The sequence below is a fragment of the Dreissena polymorpha genome, chromosome 1, assembly GCF_020536995.1.
Source record: "Dreissena polymorpha isolate Duluth1 chromosome 1, UMN_Dpol_1.0, whole genome shotgun sequence".
In the NCBI taxonomy this organism is placed as follows: Eukaryota; Metazoa; Mollusca; class Bivalvia; order Myida; family Dreissenidae; genus Dreissena; species Dreissena polymorpha.
In genome coordinates, this window is record NC_068355.1 from 56,912,070 (window position 1) to 56,927,683 (window position 15,614).

At 34.6% G+C, this 15,614-nt stretch overlaps 1 protein-coding gene and 1 long non-coding RNA gene across 4 annotated transcripts in view; both read left to right on the forward strand.

Annotated features, from left to right (window-relative positions):
• Positions 1 to 15,614, forward strand: part of LOC127881603 (uncharacterized) — a 638,632-nt gene that overhangs the window by 330,375 nt on the left and 292,643 nt on the right. The gene's annotated exons all lie outside the window — the stretch shown is intronic.
• The window catches only part of LOC127881753 (uncharacterized), a 102,248-nt gene continuing 95,980 nt past the window's right edge, over positions 9,347 to 15,614 (forward strand). The window contains exons 1-2 of the long non-coding RNA XR_008050248.1: positions 9,347 to 9,452; positions 9,599 to 10,055. This is a non-coding gene — a long non-coding RNA (uncharacterized LOC127881753). The remainder of the gene's footprint in view (positions 9,453 to 9,598; positions 10,056 to 15,614) is intronic.

A 15,614-nucleotide genomic window follows, 5' to 3' on the forward strand; every position in this document is an offset into this window, starting at 1 on the left:
TTGATTTGCTTATGATGTAGCTAAGAACTGCGCAGAAAAAGGCATCCGCTACTTTTTATCTCATAAAGATAACTTTTGATCGTTCATAAACATCGACCACAATCAACGCCGTATATCTTTTTAAAAGATATTTCTTGTTTATATTAAGAACGAGAATGCCCTGATTACAATACATCGATTTAATTGGTATGTTCTGTCATACTATCAATAGAGCCATGAAAACACCTCATTAGGTGATATATGCAATATTTATATTGGTCTTGAATAGCTAATGAACACACAAAACACACAAGTATTTTTTTTAAACAATTGCAATTGTATATATGTCTTTACTTCTACATCCTGTATCCCTGATTTGTCTTGTAAAGCAGACATAGCAACATACATGTATATGAGCGAGATAAATGTTATATGGTTTCAGTTTTATAATTAGATATATGTTTGCCTTTTAGGGAAATAATTCATCTGCTAATCATTTTTCTGTTTTGAATACACAGTTGATGTACAGAGGGCACTTTGGCAAGCAAGGGTCTCAAGCATAGTAAGCAAGAGAGATAGAACTTGAGCCAGACGCTGTACATTCACTGAACTCCATCCTGTCTATGCGAACAAGACTGTTGTTGGAACAGTTTTATATTGACCAGCAGAAACTGTTACTCAAGCTAAACACTTGACACTATAATGGCTCCCTCCTGTTTAGGTGGAAGTGACAGTGGTTGGGATAGTTATTTAGTGAGCAGCAGAAAACTCAAGTCAGACACTGGACATGTACTGACATCCAAACTGTCTAGGTGGAAGTGACTGTGGTTGAAATAGTTGTCTAGTTAGCTACAGAATATTTCAAATATTATTCTAGCTAGGCACTGGACATGACCTAACCTCCCTCCTGTTGAGGTGAAAGTGATTGTAGATGAAACAGTTGTAAAGTGAGCAGAGGGACTGTAACTCAAACCAAACATTTGACCCTATAATGACCAAACTCCTGTTTAGGTGGAAGTGACAGTGCCTGGGATAGTTGTCAAGTCAAGAATCAAAAGCCAAGTCGTGTCAGGTAAGATTACATTTATATCAATAACATCCGCAGCCTCAGTGGCATGCAGCCCAATCATAGATTGTGTGCTCAACTGAGGTTAAGTTCTTTGATGTGTGCTATTGTGATCAGTCATTGTCTGCTATAAAATGTGTGTTGCCTGTCATGTTTTGGTAACACAGTAAAGAAGTTAAACCACTGGACATTTTGCAGTCCTACATGTTATCCAATTGAGAAATAATCTTTATTTGATACTATCTATTGTAAATTTGTGTTGAACCAGCGTTTTTCCTCACCACTTTGAGAATGGTTCCGGTACTGATCGCATTGGGAAATTAAGTGGCGTTTTCATCCAAATTGGGAAATTAAATAATTATGCTGAAAACATTTTGAAACATGTACGAATAATAAGTTGCATATTCGCATCAAAGTTGTAATTTCCTGCGAAATCTGTCACAATAACACTAAACTTATTAACACTCTTTTACTGAAGCTGTGCTTGAGATTATCAGCGGTCTAAATGAGGACTCCGAGCTTCCTGTTCTGTAAGATAACCTTCCTCTGAAGTTTGTGTCAGTAGACTTTAACGTTGATGAAACGTAACTATAATCAACATCTAACAACTATGCGCTGGACTCAATATTTGATGCATAATCCAAAATTTGAAACTCAGAATTGTATAAATGAGGTAGTGATAATTAATATTGGTTATTTGTTTGGCTGTTTGCATTTCACACTGAAATTGGATACAGACTACAGTCCACTCTTGTTATGTCGACATCGGATATCTCGATATTCTCGATATGTCGAAGTAAGCTCAATGTCCCAACTTTTTTCCTTCTTTATCTATATAAATAAACATCGCATATCTCGATTTTCGTTATGTCGAATAATTCGATATGTCGATATAAAATTTTGTCCCGAGTCCAGATTTTACATGTATTTACTGTGGTTTATCTCGAAGTGCGAATAACTGTCCCAGTGTCGGCAAAAGGTGAGAAAAATTTTCTTTGATACTTCACCGCCATGCTTCGCCCGGCTGCTCCCGATACTGTGCGGTAGGAAATCGATCTGTTGATTGCATCAATGATCACACGTGTGTAATGTCGTTAGCAATTAAAACTTGAGTAAGGCCTGTCACTTTAACTGTCACTTTAACATCAATTTACTGCAATTAATGCACCGCCTGCCGAAAGGCCGAAATATATTTTCTTATTTTATAACCGATTGAACTTTGCATTTCAAACTACAAAATGTTCAGTATTCTGGAACGTGATTTACGCATGTTCAGATGGAAAACCCTCGTCTTGATTGGACGTCAATTGCATCATAACTATAAATAGCAACATTACCGGATGTTTACTCGACAGTTTAGAAAAATTATAACCGCATGTGTTCATGCAATTATGTAATACTTAAAACGTCATTTTAAGCATTTAAATTTAATCATGCCTCGTAAAAACGCGTATACATGTATATCAGGTAGAGAGTATTCTGCCACACGGTGACGGCTTTAGTTAGACCACTTAGCAGGTATATTTATGTTAAAAACAAGGTAAATATTCGTCTTATTTTTTCTTTAAAAACGCCAAATCGGAAATCTCGAACTCTCGTTATCTCGATTTATTTTCTTATTCCCGCCGACTTCGAGATAACGAGAGTGGACTGTACTTAATAAGTAGCATAAGAATATTGCTCCAATGCACTGAAGATGCAAACGATTGTGAATCACTTATGCGTGAATAACCAAGTGTCACTATGAATAGATAAATTTCAGTGGTTTTGTGGCTGCGTGAGTTTCTTGGCGTTGTTATACCTGCTACACTTATCAGTCCTTACGGTGTGCTCCATCACGAAATAATCGTGACCAGTTACCTAGGAGACTAGTGAATAATGATGGCAACCTTATATAATCCTCGTGGACATTGTGCACTTCATGCTTAATATTGCCAAACAATTTTTCCAACATGACACGTTTTAACAAATTATTATTTAATTAATGAGATATCTACCTTAACTGTAAATGTTTTGTTGCATTCTCAAATGATGATAATTAAATTTGCAATCCGAAACACACTTAAACATTTTATAAAATTCTAGCTTCAAATAAGCACTGCACTTGTATTTAGTATTCATCCCTAAATTGTCCTGATAAAAAGCGTGCAAACAATATGCCACTTATGTCAAACGTTACGTAACTGCATGGAAAGTGTTGATGTATTGAGTTTTGTATTTAAAATAATTTGGGTAGAGACAATTTAATTTGTTTAATGAAACAATTTCGTTGTTCATTATTACTAAATTATATCGCAAATGAAATTGAATAGACATTTCTTAAAAATTAATTTCAAATCAAACATGCTGTATCTATATCGTTACGGTGTTTTGGATGATTCATGAAAGCAGTTATTTTACTGTATACAGTACAGAGTTAACATAAAATTCTGACAGTACTGGATAAAGTGTTGGGTATTGTAACAACATGCCTAGAAGGCAGACTTTGATGATTTGATACAAGGGATTTACATGTTCGTTTGCAACTCTTCCTCGATTTTGTCTGCAAATTGGTTGTGTGTGTGTGTGTTTTTTAGAAAAAAAATCAAATTGGGAAAAATGTTCTCATTGGGAATAGTGACTTTTAACGGTACCAACATTATAAAGAGGAAAAACACTGTGGGACTATGTAGGGTTTTTGATGGCTGACTTTATAAGTATTAAGGCATTAATTACATGTAAGGTTTCGTCTGGGGCCCTTTCCTTGAAGAATTTTTAAACAAAAGGGGAATTATAGTTTTGTTAAAAAGCATGATTACATGTTTATATCCTATTTTGGTATATATTATTGATCAAATACTAGTAACTTTGGTGTGATGGCAAAATAAGATTATTTATACTATGCCAAAACTTAATTTCATGAAAACAATTGGGCAATATTGCTGATACAATATACAAAATTCTTTTATTTTTGTCATTTTGTTCCATATTTAATCTTTATTTTCATAAAGCCTTTGACTTTTGCATGTATAATATAGCATATTGTCCTGGCAATTTGAAGCACTGATCGAGCTTCGAAGATTCGTTTAAAACATTTAAACCCGGTTAAACCGATTAAAAAACAATATAAATCAAGCACCGCTGTTATCAATATCGGGAAGTGAACTCCAAACCAATGATATTTTGTTATTGTTGGAGTAATTGCCATTGTCCTTGTTTGTAATGTCTATTTCTTGTGCGGAGAACAAATCTGCTGAAGTTTTTAATGTATTCAAATAAAACTTCATATAATGAAAGATTGCTTTTATAGAAAATGTAAGATTGCTTTTATAGAATATGTAGAGAACATGGACCATAACTATTTCATAAGTATTAACAGAGTAATTGCCCTTTGTTTGAATTTCATGTGGCGAGTATTTACTCATACATATTGATTATTGATTACAAGAACTATTTTATTAGTGTTAAGCTATGTATTGTGATAATTTAAGTTTGTAAAAGTTTGTTAATTGCTTTAGAAATAACTTATTATGAATTAAGTTAGGATACACTGTATGTATAACAAGTACTCAAATACTATTTTGTTGTAGTGTGTAAACTAAGTTTGGTGGTAAATAACATGATGAAAAAAGAAAAACGAAGCAAAAAAAGTTGGATATCTTGTCTGACAATATTTTGAGAGGGATCAAATTTAAACTATAGTTACTTAAAATTTGTCTGGAGCATGTCTTGAAAATTAAAAAAGGTTTCAACTTGAAAGATAGGTTTATAGATGGTGAATATGCAGTGCACTTGATCTATTACTCTTCCTCCTCTATCTTTAAAGTTATTGCCATTTGTTTATTTTCCTACTGACATTTTGCACAGAAAATATATTGTAAACTAAATGATGAATCAACTTGTAACCTTATAGGCATTCGGTCTCAACACAGACACTTGAAGTGCACAAAAGTCATAACTCTATCCTCCATAGGCAGTAGGTCTCAACACAGAGATGTGAAGTGCACAACAGTCAACACTATCTTCCATAGGCAGTAGGTCTCAACACAGAGATGTGAAGTGCACAACAGTCAACACTATCCTCAATAGGCAGTAGGTCTCAACACAGATAATTGTGAAGTGCACAACAGTCAACACTATCCTCCATAGGCAGTAGGTCTCAACACAGACATCAGGGTTTTTTTTTCCTTCTTTGGGACCCGCCGAAAATCGGCCCTTTCCCCTCGGATTTTTTTTTCCCCTCAGCTGGTAAAATTTCCCCTAGATTTCATTTTCCCCTAAAAAAAAAAAAAAAAAAAAAAATTTTTTTTTTTTTTTTCCTTTAAATATATAAGTTATCCTGATCCACTGTAGAAACTAGAAAAATCTTGCATAATTAAATTATCTGTTGCCTTGAATTTGTTTTAAAAACAGTAAAATATGTTAAATTGATTATTTTAGACTTTGCTTATTTTCCCCAAGATCCAGCTTTTCGCACAATTTTTTCCCCCAAAATTCGACGTTTCGCGCGATTTTTTTCCCCTCAAAAAAGGCCAGGCCCTTTCCCCAAAATCAGATAAAAACCCCTGGACATGTGAAGTGCACAACATTCATAACTCTATCCTCCATTAGGCAGTAGGTCTCAACACAGAGATGTGAAGTGCACAACAGTCAACACTATCCTCCATAGGCAGTAGGTCTTAACACAGAGATGTGAAGTGCACAAAAGTTAACTGTATCCTCCATATTTTTAGAGTAATTTCCCTTTGTTAGTTTTAAACATTTAACTTTTGAATCCAGCATATGATATCCAATTTAAACTACATGAGGAATAAACATGATTGTTCAACAAAATACATATCATACTGATGGATAGTGCAGTCCATAAGAACCATAACTCTTGCTTTCATAATTTTACAGTAATTGCTTGAGTTCATTATCATGCTGATGTTTTTCAAGGCTATATCCCACCTATAGTATTAAGTATTAAGGAAAACTTTATAGGTATAAAGATTGAATTGTTGGAAAAGCAGTGTGTTAAACGTAACTGACTTATATCCTTTGTCAAAAATGCATGCAGTGTTGTTATTTCAGGCGTGACAAAGACAGGTCTAGATGAGTTTAACTGGTGTGGACTTATGGTTTGCACTCTGTCTGTCAGTCTGCCTGTCTGTCTGTCTGTCCATCACACTTTTCTGGATCCTGCCTAAACTTTAAAAGTTCTTCATATTTTTCCATGAAACTTGAAACATGGATAGATGGCAATATGGACGTTATGCACATCATTTCATTTTGTTCCTATGTCAAAAATTCTGGTTGCTATGGCAACAAATATTTAAAATATAAAATAAAATCTGACAATGGTGGAATTTCTGACAATGGTGGAGCTGGTAGGAGACATATATTGCTTGGCAATAGTCTTGTTTAAATTTAAATTATAGCTAAAACACTGTATTATGTGAATTGGGAATAAGACATCAATTTGGGAATAAATTGTGTTTTATCAAAAGTGCATAATATGCAGTTTTATATGTTGTATTTATCTAGTTTGACAAATTATAATTAAAACAGATACTTGCATATATAATAGCATCATTTAAATTGATTTTACTTCAAAACTGGATTTTTTATTAATTAAAAAAAAAATCCTCATGAAATGAAACTGTGTCCATGCCTCGCATGGACACAGTTTAAAAATACACTTTAAATGATAAAAATACAATCACTGTTAATGAAAAAGTCATGGAAAATTGCTTATTAAGCTTAAATTATAGATAATATATTACAAAAATAAATGTAGATCATGAAATGAATAGTTTTGTTTGAGAAAATCACCAAACTGATGCCCATTCCCAGTTTGATGTCTTATTCCCAATTCACATAATACAGTGTTCTAAACTTCACACAAAACCCATTATATGAGCAGTATATTTTAAACACTTTCATATATTTTGGTAAGGAGATATAATATATTTTGGTAAGGAGATATAATATATTTTGGTAAGGATATATAATATATTTTGGTAAGGAGATATAATATATTTTGTGACACTACTAAGATAAAGGGATCATACGTCAAAGCAAACTGTTGAGAATTGCTCTAAGTGTTATTATGCCCCCCTTCGAAGAAGAGGGGGTATATTGCTTTGCACATGTCGGTCGGTCTGTCGGTTGATCCGTCCACCAGGTGGTTTCCGGATGATAACTCAAGAACGCTTGGGCCTTGGATCATGAAACTTCATAGGTGGATTGATCATGACTGGAAGATGACCCCTATTGATTATGAGTTCAAAGGTCAAGGTCACGGTGACCCGAAATAGTAAAATGGTTTCCGGATGATAACTCAAGAACGCATATTCCTAGGATCATGAAACTTCATAGGTAGATTGATCATGACTCGCAGATGACCCCTATTGATTTTGAGGTCATTAGGTCAAAGGTCAAGGTCACGGTGACCCGAAATAGTAAAATGGTTTCCGGATGATAATTCAAGAACGCATACGCCTAGGATCATGAAACTCCATCGTTAGATAGATCATGACTTGCAGATGACCCCTATTGATTTTGAGGTCACTAGGTCAAAGGTCAAGGTCGTCACGGTGACCCAATATAGTAAAATGGTTTTTGGATGATAACTCAAGAACGCATATTCCTAGGATCATGAAACTTCATAGGTAGATTGATCATGACTGGCAGATGACCCCTATTGATTTTGAGGTCATTAGGTCAAAGGTCAAGGTCACGGTGACCCAAAATAGTAAAATGGTTTCCGGATGATAATTCAAGAACGCATACGCCTAGGATCATGAAACTCCATCGTTAGATAGATCATGACTTGCAGATGACCCCTATTGATTTTGAGGTCATTAGGTCAAAGGTCAAGGTCACGGTGACCCGAAATAGTAAAATGGTTTCCGGATGATAATTCAAGAACGCATACGCCTAGGATCATGAAACTCCATCTTTAGATAGATCATGACTTGCAGATGACCCCTATTGATTTTGAGGTCACTAGGTCAAAGGTCAAGGTCGTCACGGTGACCCAATATAGTAAAATGGTTTTTGGATGATAACTCAAGAACGCATATTCCTAGGATCATGAAACTTCATAGGTAGATTGATCATGACTGGCAGATGACCCCTATTGATTTTGAGGTCATTAGGTCAAAGGTCAAGGTCACGGTGACCCGAAATAGTAAAATGGTTTCCGGATGATAATTCAAGAACGCATACGCCTAGGATCATGAAACTCCATCGTTAGATAGATCATGACTTGCAGATGACCCCTATTGATTTTGAGGTCACTAGGTCAAAGGTCAAGGTCGTCACGGTGACCCAATATAGTAAAATGGTTTTTGGATGATAACTCAAGAACGCATATTCCTAGGTTCATGAAACTTCATAGGTAGATTGATCATGACTCGCAGATGACCCCTATTGATTTTGAGGTCATTAGGTCAAAGGTCAAGGTCACGGTGACCCGAAATAGTAAAATGGTTTCCGGATGATAATTCAAGAACGCATACGCCTAGGATCATGAAACTCCATCGTTAGATAGATCATGACTTGCAGATGACCCCTATTGATTTTGAGGTCACTAGGTCAAAGGTCAAGGTCGTCACGGTGACCCAATATAGTAAAATGGTTTTTGGATGATAACTCAAGAACGCATACGCCTAGGATCATGAAACTTCATAGGTAGATTGATCATGACTCGCAGATGACCTCTATAGATTTTGAGGTCACTAGGTCAAAGGTCAAGGTCATGGTGACCCTAAATAGTGAAATGATTTTCGGATGATAACTCAAGAACGCATATTCCTAGGATCATGAAACTTCATAGGTAGATTGATCATGACTCGCAGATGACCCCTATTGATTTTGAGGTCATTAGGTCAAAGGTCAAGGTCTTGGTGACCCGAAATAGTAAAATGGGTTTCGAATGATAACTCAGGAACGCATACGCCTAGGATCATGAAACTTCATGGGTAGATTGATCATGACTCGCAGATGAGCCCTATTGATTTTGAGGTCACGAGGTCAAAGGTTAAGGTCACGGTGACCCGAAATAGTTAAATGGTTTCCGGATGATAACTCGAGAACGCTTACGCCTAGGATCATTACACTTCATAGGTACATTGATAATGACTCGCAGATGTCAAAGGTTAAAGTCACAGTGACAAAAAAGGTATTCACACAATGGCTGCCACTACAACGGACAGCCCATATGGGGGGCATACATGTTTTTTATGTCTCCCACTATAGTATATATAGTTTTTGCCCTGTCTGTTGGTTGGTTGGTTGGTTGGTCTGTTGGTTGGTTGGTTGGTCTGTTTGCGCCAACATTTTGCAATAACTTTTGCTATATTGAATATGGCAACTTGATATTTTGCATGCATGTGTATCTCATGGAGCTGCACATTTTGAGTGGTGAAAGGTCAAGGTTAAGGTCATCCTTCAAGGTCAGAGGTCAAATATATGTGGCCAAAATCGCTCATTTTATGAATACTTTTGCAATATTGAAAATAGCAACTTGATATTTGGCATGCATGTGTATCTCATGGAGCTGCACATTTTGAGTGGTGAAAAGTCAAGGTCATCCTTCAAGGTCAGAGGTCAAATATATGTGGCCCAATTCGCTTATTTTATGAATACTTTTGCAATATTTAAGATAGCAACTTGATATTTGGCATGCATGTGTATCTCATGGAGCTGCACATTTTGAGTGGTGAAAGGTCAAGGTCAAGGTCATCCTGCAAGGTCAGAGGTCAAATATATGTGGCCAAAATCGCTCATTTTATGAATACTTTTGCAATATTGAAGATAGCAACTTGATATTTGGCATGCATGTGTATCTCATGGAGCTGCACATTTTGAGTGGTGAAAAGTCAAGGTCATCCTTCAAGGTCAGAGGTCAAATATATGTTGCCCAAATCGCTTATTTTATGAATACTTTTGCAATATTTAAGATAGCAACTTGATATTTGGCATGCATGTGTATCTCATGGAGCTGCACATTTTGAGTGGTGAAAGGTCAAGGTCATCCTTCAAGGTCAGAGGTCAAATATATGTGGCCAAAATCGCTCATTTTATGAATACTTTTGCAATATTGAAGATAGCAACTTGATATTTGGCATGCATGTGTATCTAATAGAGCTGCACATTTTGAGTGGTGAAAGGTTAAGGTCAAGGTCATCCTTCAAGGTCAAATATATGGGTCAAAATTGCTCATGTAATGTCACTTCTGCAATATTGAAGCTAGCAATTTTATATTTGAAATGCATGTTTTATCTTAGTGTCTGATTGTTTAATCAGGAGAAACTTCCATAATAATGTATTGTGCATGTAAGAACGGTTCAAATGTCAAATCAAGGACGATAAATATCCTTTGCGTAATTCAGACTTTAAAACCCCCTCCAGACGGTTTCAAATATAGAACAATCAGAGACAACATAGGTAGAAACTTCCAATCAGGAACCGTGTTCATAAAAAACTTCCTGATGATGATGGAATATTATGTCTGATAATGAAGTGCTCCAGCTAGGCCTGAATGGACGGGTGCCCAGCCCTGTCCTTCCAAAGCCCAGCCCTACCTTTGGAGGCCCCGTCCTGCCCTATATTTTTTTATTTAATTTTATTTGTTTACATTTTATAATTTGTAAATCACTTATTACATTGTAATAAATGTATTCCTCATTGAAGACATTTTATTTGAATTGTTTAATAATAATGGGAATAATATATTATAACAAATGAATTAATATTCAACAGGGAACATTCTAGACACGCCCCTGTACTTGACAAAACTTGACAAAACACTTTGCTTTGAAAGTGCGCTTTGAAAAAGTAGCCCCCCCCCCCTGTCCTTTTCAAATCCTAGCTGGAACATTAGAACTCATATACATACAACCTGAAATATAATATCTGGAATTCTTTTTTCACAATTATTGCATTCAATTCATATCAAGTAAATGAATCATGTATTTACTGAAAATTCATGAACCAAATTTTCATGAACATTATAATGGTAATATTCATGATCTTCTACACAATTAATAGGCTTTTTGGCTCATTAACTACCGGTACATATTTAACAACTGTTCATTACTGAAGTTAGAACAATACTCTCATTAACCTTTTTTGAAGTTTCTTTGGAGTACACATGTTAATAGACCTGTTTTGAAATGTATGACTACTTCCTTCGGGTATTTACTTACCCTTCTACATGTGCAGGTTATTATGAACAATCTGACATATGATTATAATAATCCAGCTTTGAATTTGTCTTTCAGCACTGGATTACTTTGTGAATAAAACTGTGTGTAATTTTATATTAATAATAATTTAAGATTTCAGTTTTGGTGACAATTGATGAAACACAATATGCAGGATAAAATTGGAGTAAGCAAGTGAACAATCCTTGTAAAGTTTATTTTCATTTCCATAATAATTATTGCACTATATAAACTGACTAGGTTTCTAAAATTTATTTTTCCCCGATTCTAGTTTCATCATGTCAGAGATCTTCTACATATATATGACAAAAAACATTGTCTCATAACATATTGTTTACCGGTCTACAGAAAGAATATACACTGAAGTAAAAAGGGTAACACTTTATTACCACACTTTGAGATCAGTCTGTCCAATGTGTCATTTATTACCACACTTTGAGATCAGTCTGTCCAATGTGTCATTTATTACCACACTTTGAGATCAGTCTGTCCAATGTGTCATTTATTACCACACTTTGAGATCAGTCTGTTCAATGTTTCATCAAAGCCTACACAATTTATTACCACACTTTGAGATCAGTCTGTCCAATGTATCATCAAAGACTGCTATCCTTTTCAAGTGTTTTGCATATACAGTATGATGACTGATTTTGATACTTCGACCCTCACTCTTAAACATATCAAAAGTCTAGAAGAATGTAATGAGGGGAAAACTTAAAAAAAAAACAACAGTTGTAGTTAGTGTCAGTACGGGAGAAAATTACAAACAAATATACTCAATCACATAGTTGATGATTGTGCTCGGTCTGTTTTTTTGTTTTCAAATCTGAAATTGTAGGTGTCTTATGTTTTGAATTAAAAAACTAAACAATAATTATGCATTTTTAAGTTCATTAAGCAAACTTAAAATAGTAAAATTATTAGTTATTGACCAAACAATAGTTAAAAAGTGAATGGGGTATTTCAGATTCTACAAATTAGACAATGCCCGGTGAACGTAAACAGAAATTTATTTTTTTATTAAATAAGTTTTATTTTTCCAAATGAATCTCTATGGTGTGGACAAGTCATTGTATGCTTTTACTATATTTTGCTTATTATGCCCCCTTTCAAAGAAAAGGGGGTATATTGTTTTGCACATGTTGGTCGGTCTGTCGGTCCGTCTGTTGGTCAGTCCACCAAATGGTTTCCGGATGATAACTCAATAACTCTTAGGCCTAGGATCATGAAACTTGATAGGTACATTGAGCATGACTCGCAGATGACCCCTATCGATTTTCAGGTCACTAGGTCAAAGGTCAAGGTCATGGTCAAGGCAACGTTTGGGGGGTAGCATATGTCTCTGATTGCGGAACACTTGTATAAATATATCATTGCTTTAACTCATTATTACCTGCTGTAAATTTTGGCAGACGATTTATTTAATTACAAAAAATCAAATATCTGCCGTTTGTGGGCATGAACTTTAAGTATATTGTCCATATAGAACCCGAAAACATTGTTACAAAAGGATTATTGACTTATAATAAGTAATTTCTCATTTTATAACAATAATTTGATTGTCTGCTTAGTCATTATTGTTTTCGGGACGTATGAGATAAATCCAGTGACAAAAATAATTGTAAAAAATGTAATAAAAACAAGACTTTGTAATTTAAGACCATTCATTTTCAAGTTTACCTTATTTGGGGATGGATAGAAATGAGATACCCAAATATTGCATTATGCATTATAAATAGATAATTAACCCTTTACCACTTACATACATATTTAGACGCATTTATAGTCCCTTTGAAAGTTATATTTAATTAAAGACCTTTATTACTAAATTCAAGTTTTTAAGGTTTCATTTCCAACCCTTAGATACTGATGAACAGCAAACAACATAGAATCTGATAAGACTGTGAGTGACTTGCAGGCTGTTCTGGTTTTATGCTGTTTGCTCATAGCAATTTTCACTTTGATTCTGAGTGGGAAAGGGTTAATTTACTTTGGAATAATGACATGTATTTAGTTAATGGTGTAGGGGTTAACATTTACATCATAAAAATGAGCACCTTGTTCCTGAATGTTGGCTGGCATGTTTTGGAGATTTCACAAAAAGGTGTTAATGTCAAATTAAATAATTTAATTTGGAAAGTAAATCACCTGTTTCACATAATTTGGGTATCCTTATTAAATTGAGACATTGTTTTATTTAAAACTACATGTAGGTAGAATTTAATACTAGGTTTATCATTTAGTAGTATTTCTTTATTTAAAAAAAAATAAGGACCTGAAAGCATGTGAACTCGTTCTTAGCTAAGGAAAGTCCTATAGAAATGAAATTTACATCATTATAAAATATAATGGCAACATAACCCATATTTATTTTTATAATTAATAAGAATAATAATACATGTTAATGAAAACATGGACACTGGTCAAACATAACCTGATGCTTTCAGTGGGAGGAGCAATGTAAAGGTTGAGAGATTGTAGTTGTGAACGAAAAATAACCAGTTGGAACAACATAAACTTCATGATTTTAAGTGCATTGGGAAGAGAATTGTCTAAGCATTTGTTACATTTTTATGTCCCCCACTACTATAGTGGGGGATATATTGTTATTGCCCTGTCTGTTGGTTGGTTGGTTGGTTGGTTTGTTTGTTTGTTGGTTTGTTTGTTTGCTCCAACTTGAACATTTTGCCATAACTTTTGCAATATTGAAGAAAGCAACTTCATATTTGGCATGCATGTGTTTATCATGCAGCTGCACATTTTGAGTGGTGAAAGGACAAGGTCATCCTTCAAGGTCAAAGGTCAAATATATAGCTTCAAAGCGGCGCAGAAGGGGACATAGTGTTTCTGACAGACACATCTCTTGTTATTTCTTTATTATTGGGAACTGTCGAGTTTTGTGAAAGAAAATGTCATACTTGTACAGAAAATTAATGACCGGGGTTCTACTACTAATTTGTATTTTGAGTAGGCTTCATTTATTTTAAAGAAAGTTTCCAATACTTGAGACTCACACTTTCAGTTCGGGACTCGCATATTTGAAGCCAAGCTACATGTAAACTTAAAAATGGTAATGCATAAGGCATGTCTCCCTATGCCTCCTTAATAATAAATACAGCGTATCTTGGTCAGGTTTGCAGAAATGATATATTTTGATGTCAGATAGATCATGTGTTATTGTGACTTTTAAAAAAGTCCTTTCCACATGAAATTTCAGCTAAGTAACCAGTTTATGTGATTTGCATTTTAATTGCATGTTCATGTCAACTTGTTGTTATCGCCATCAGCTTGATAGTTTATTGTACATTGATATCATATTTCTTTGTATTCACTTGTGAGAAATGGCTGAATTGAGGAAAATCAGACTTAAAGCCACACACCTTATTTGGCATAGTAAATTTATGTATACATAAGAAACATATTTTATCTACATGTATGCCAATTAGAATATATCTGGTGGTTGCAAGATAGAAATCTGTCTTTTTGTGCTTTAAAACTTAAAAATAATCGTGTTTGTTGAAATGGACGTATACATCTAGAAATCCTACTTTCACTTTTAAAAGCGGTATATACCGTTTGAAAAATAATAAATTACTTGCTAACATTAATATTAAGGCTATAGATTTTATGTTATCAATGCCAATTAGAACATGGTGGTTACAAGGTAGAAATCTGTCTTGTGTGCGCTTTAAGACTTAAAAGTAATCGCGTTTGTCGAAATGAATGGACGTATATGTCTAGAAATCCTACTTTTGGTTTTAAAAGAGGTACCGTTTGAAAAATAATAAATTACTTGCTAACTAGGCTAAAGATTTAATGACAAGTTTGCACACTTTCAAATTGCATCTATATGTACTGATTAACATGTATTTCATTTCAAAGACAGAGGCAATGTGTTTGGCTTTAATCCAATGCATAAAGTTGTCCACCAAAAATGGATGTAATACAGTTTTACATTTATGCTAACTTGGCAGTAATACAAGCTTGATGGGCCAGTTTGTCTTGAAACAAAGATGGTGATATTGTCAAGGTCACAAAGATAGCTTGGTACATAGTTTGTTTACTTTCCTTTTCAGTGTTCAAGTCCTGTATGCAAAGTAATAATTACTCTACTTAATTATTGCTCATAGTTTGTTTTAATGAATTTATGGAAAGGGGTTTTATCCTCTGTACAACACTTGTTTCTTCTTAATATTTTGTTATGCATTTCATTTTCATTCTATGCGATTCAATTGATACATGTAGATGAAATTTACAAATTCCAAAGCTGAGTATCACAGGGGACAAAAATTCCACTCGTCCGCTCGTATTGACGAGTGAAATCTTGAAAGGACGAGTGAATTTCCCTAAAGCTCTCGTCCTACAGGACGAGTGAA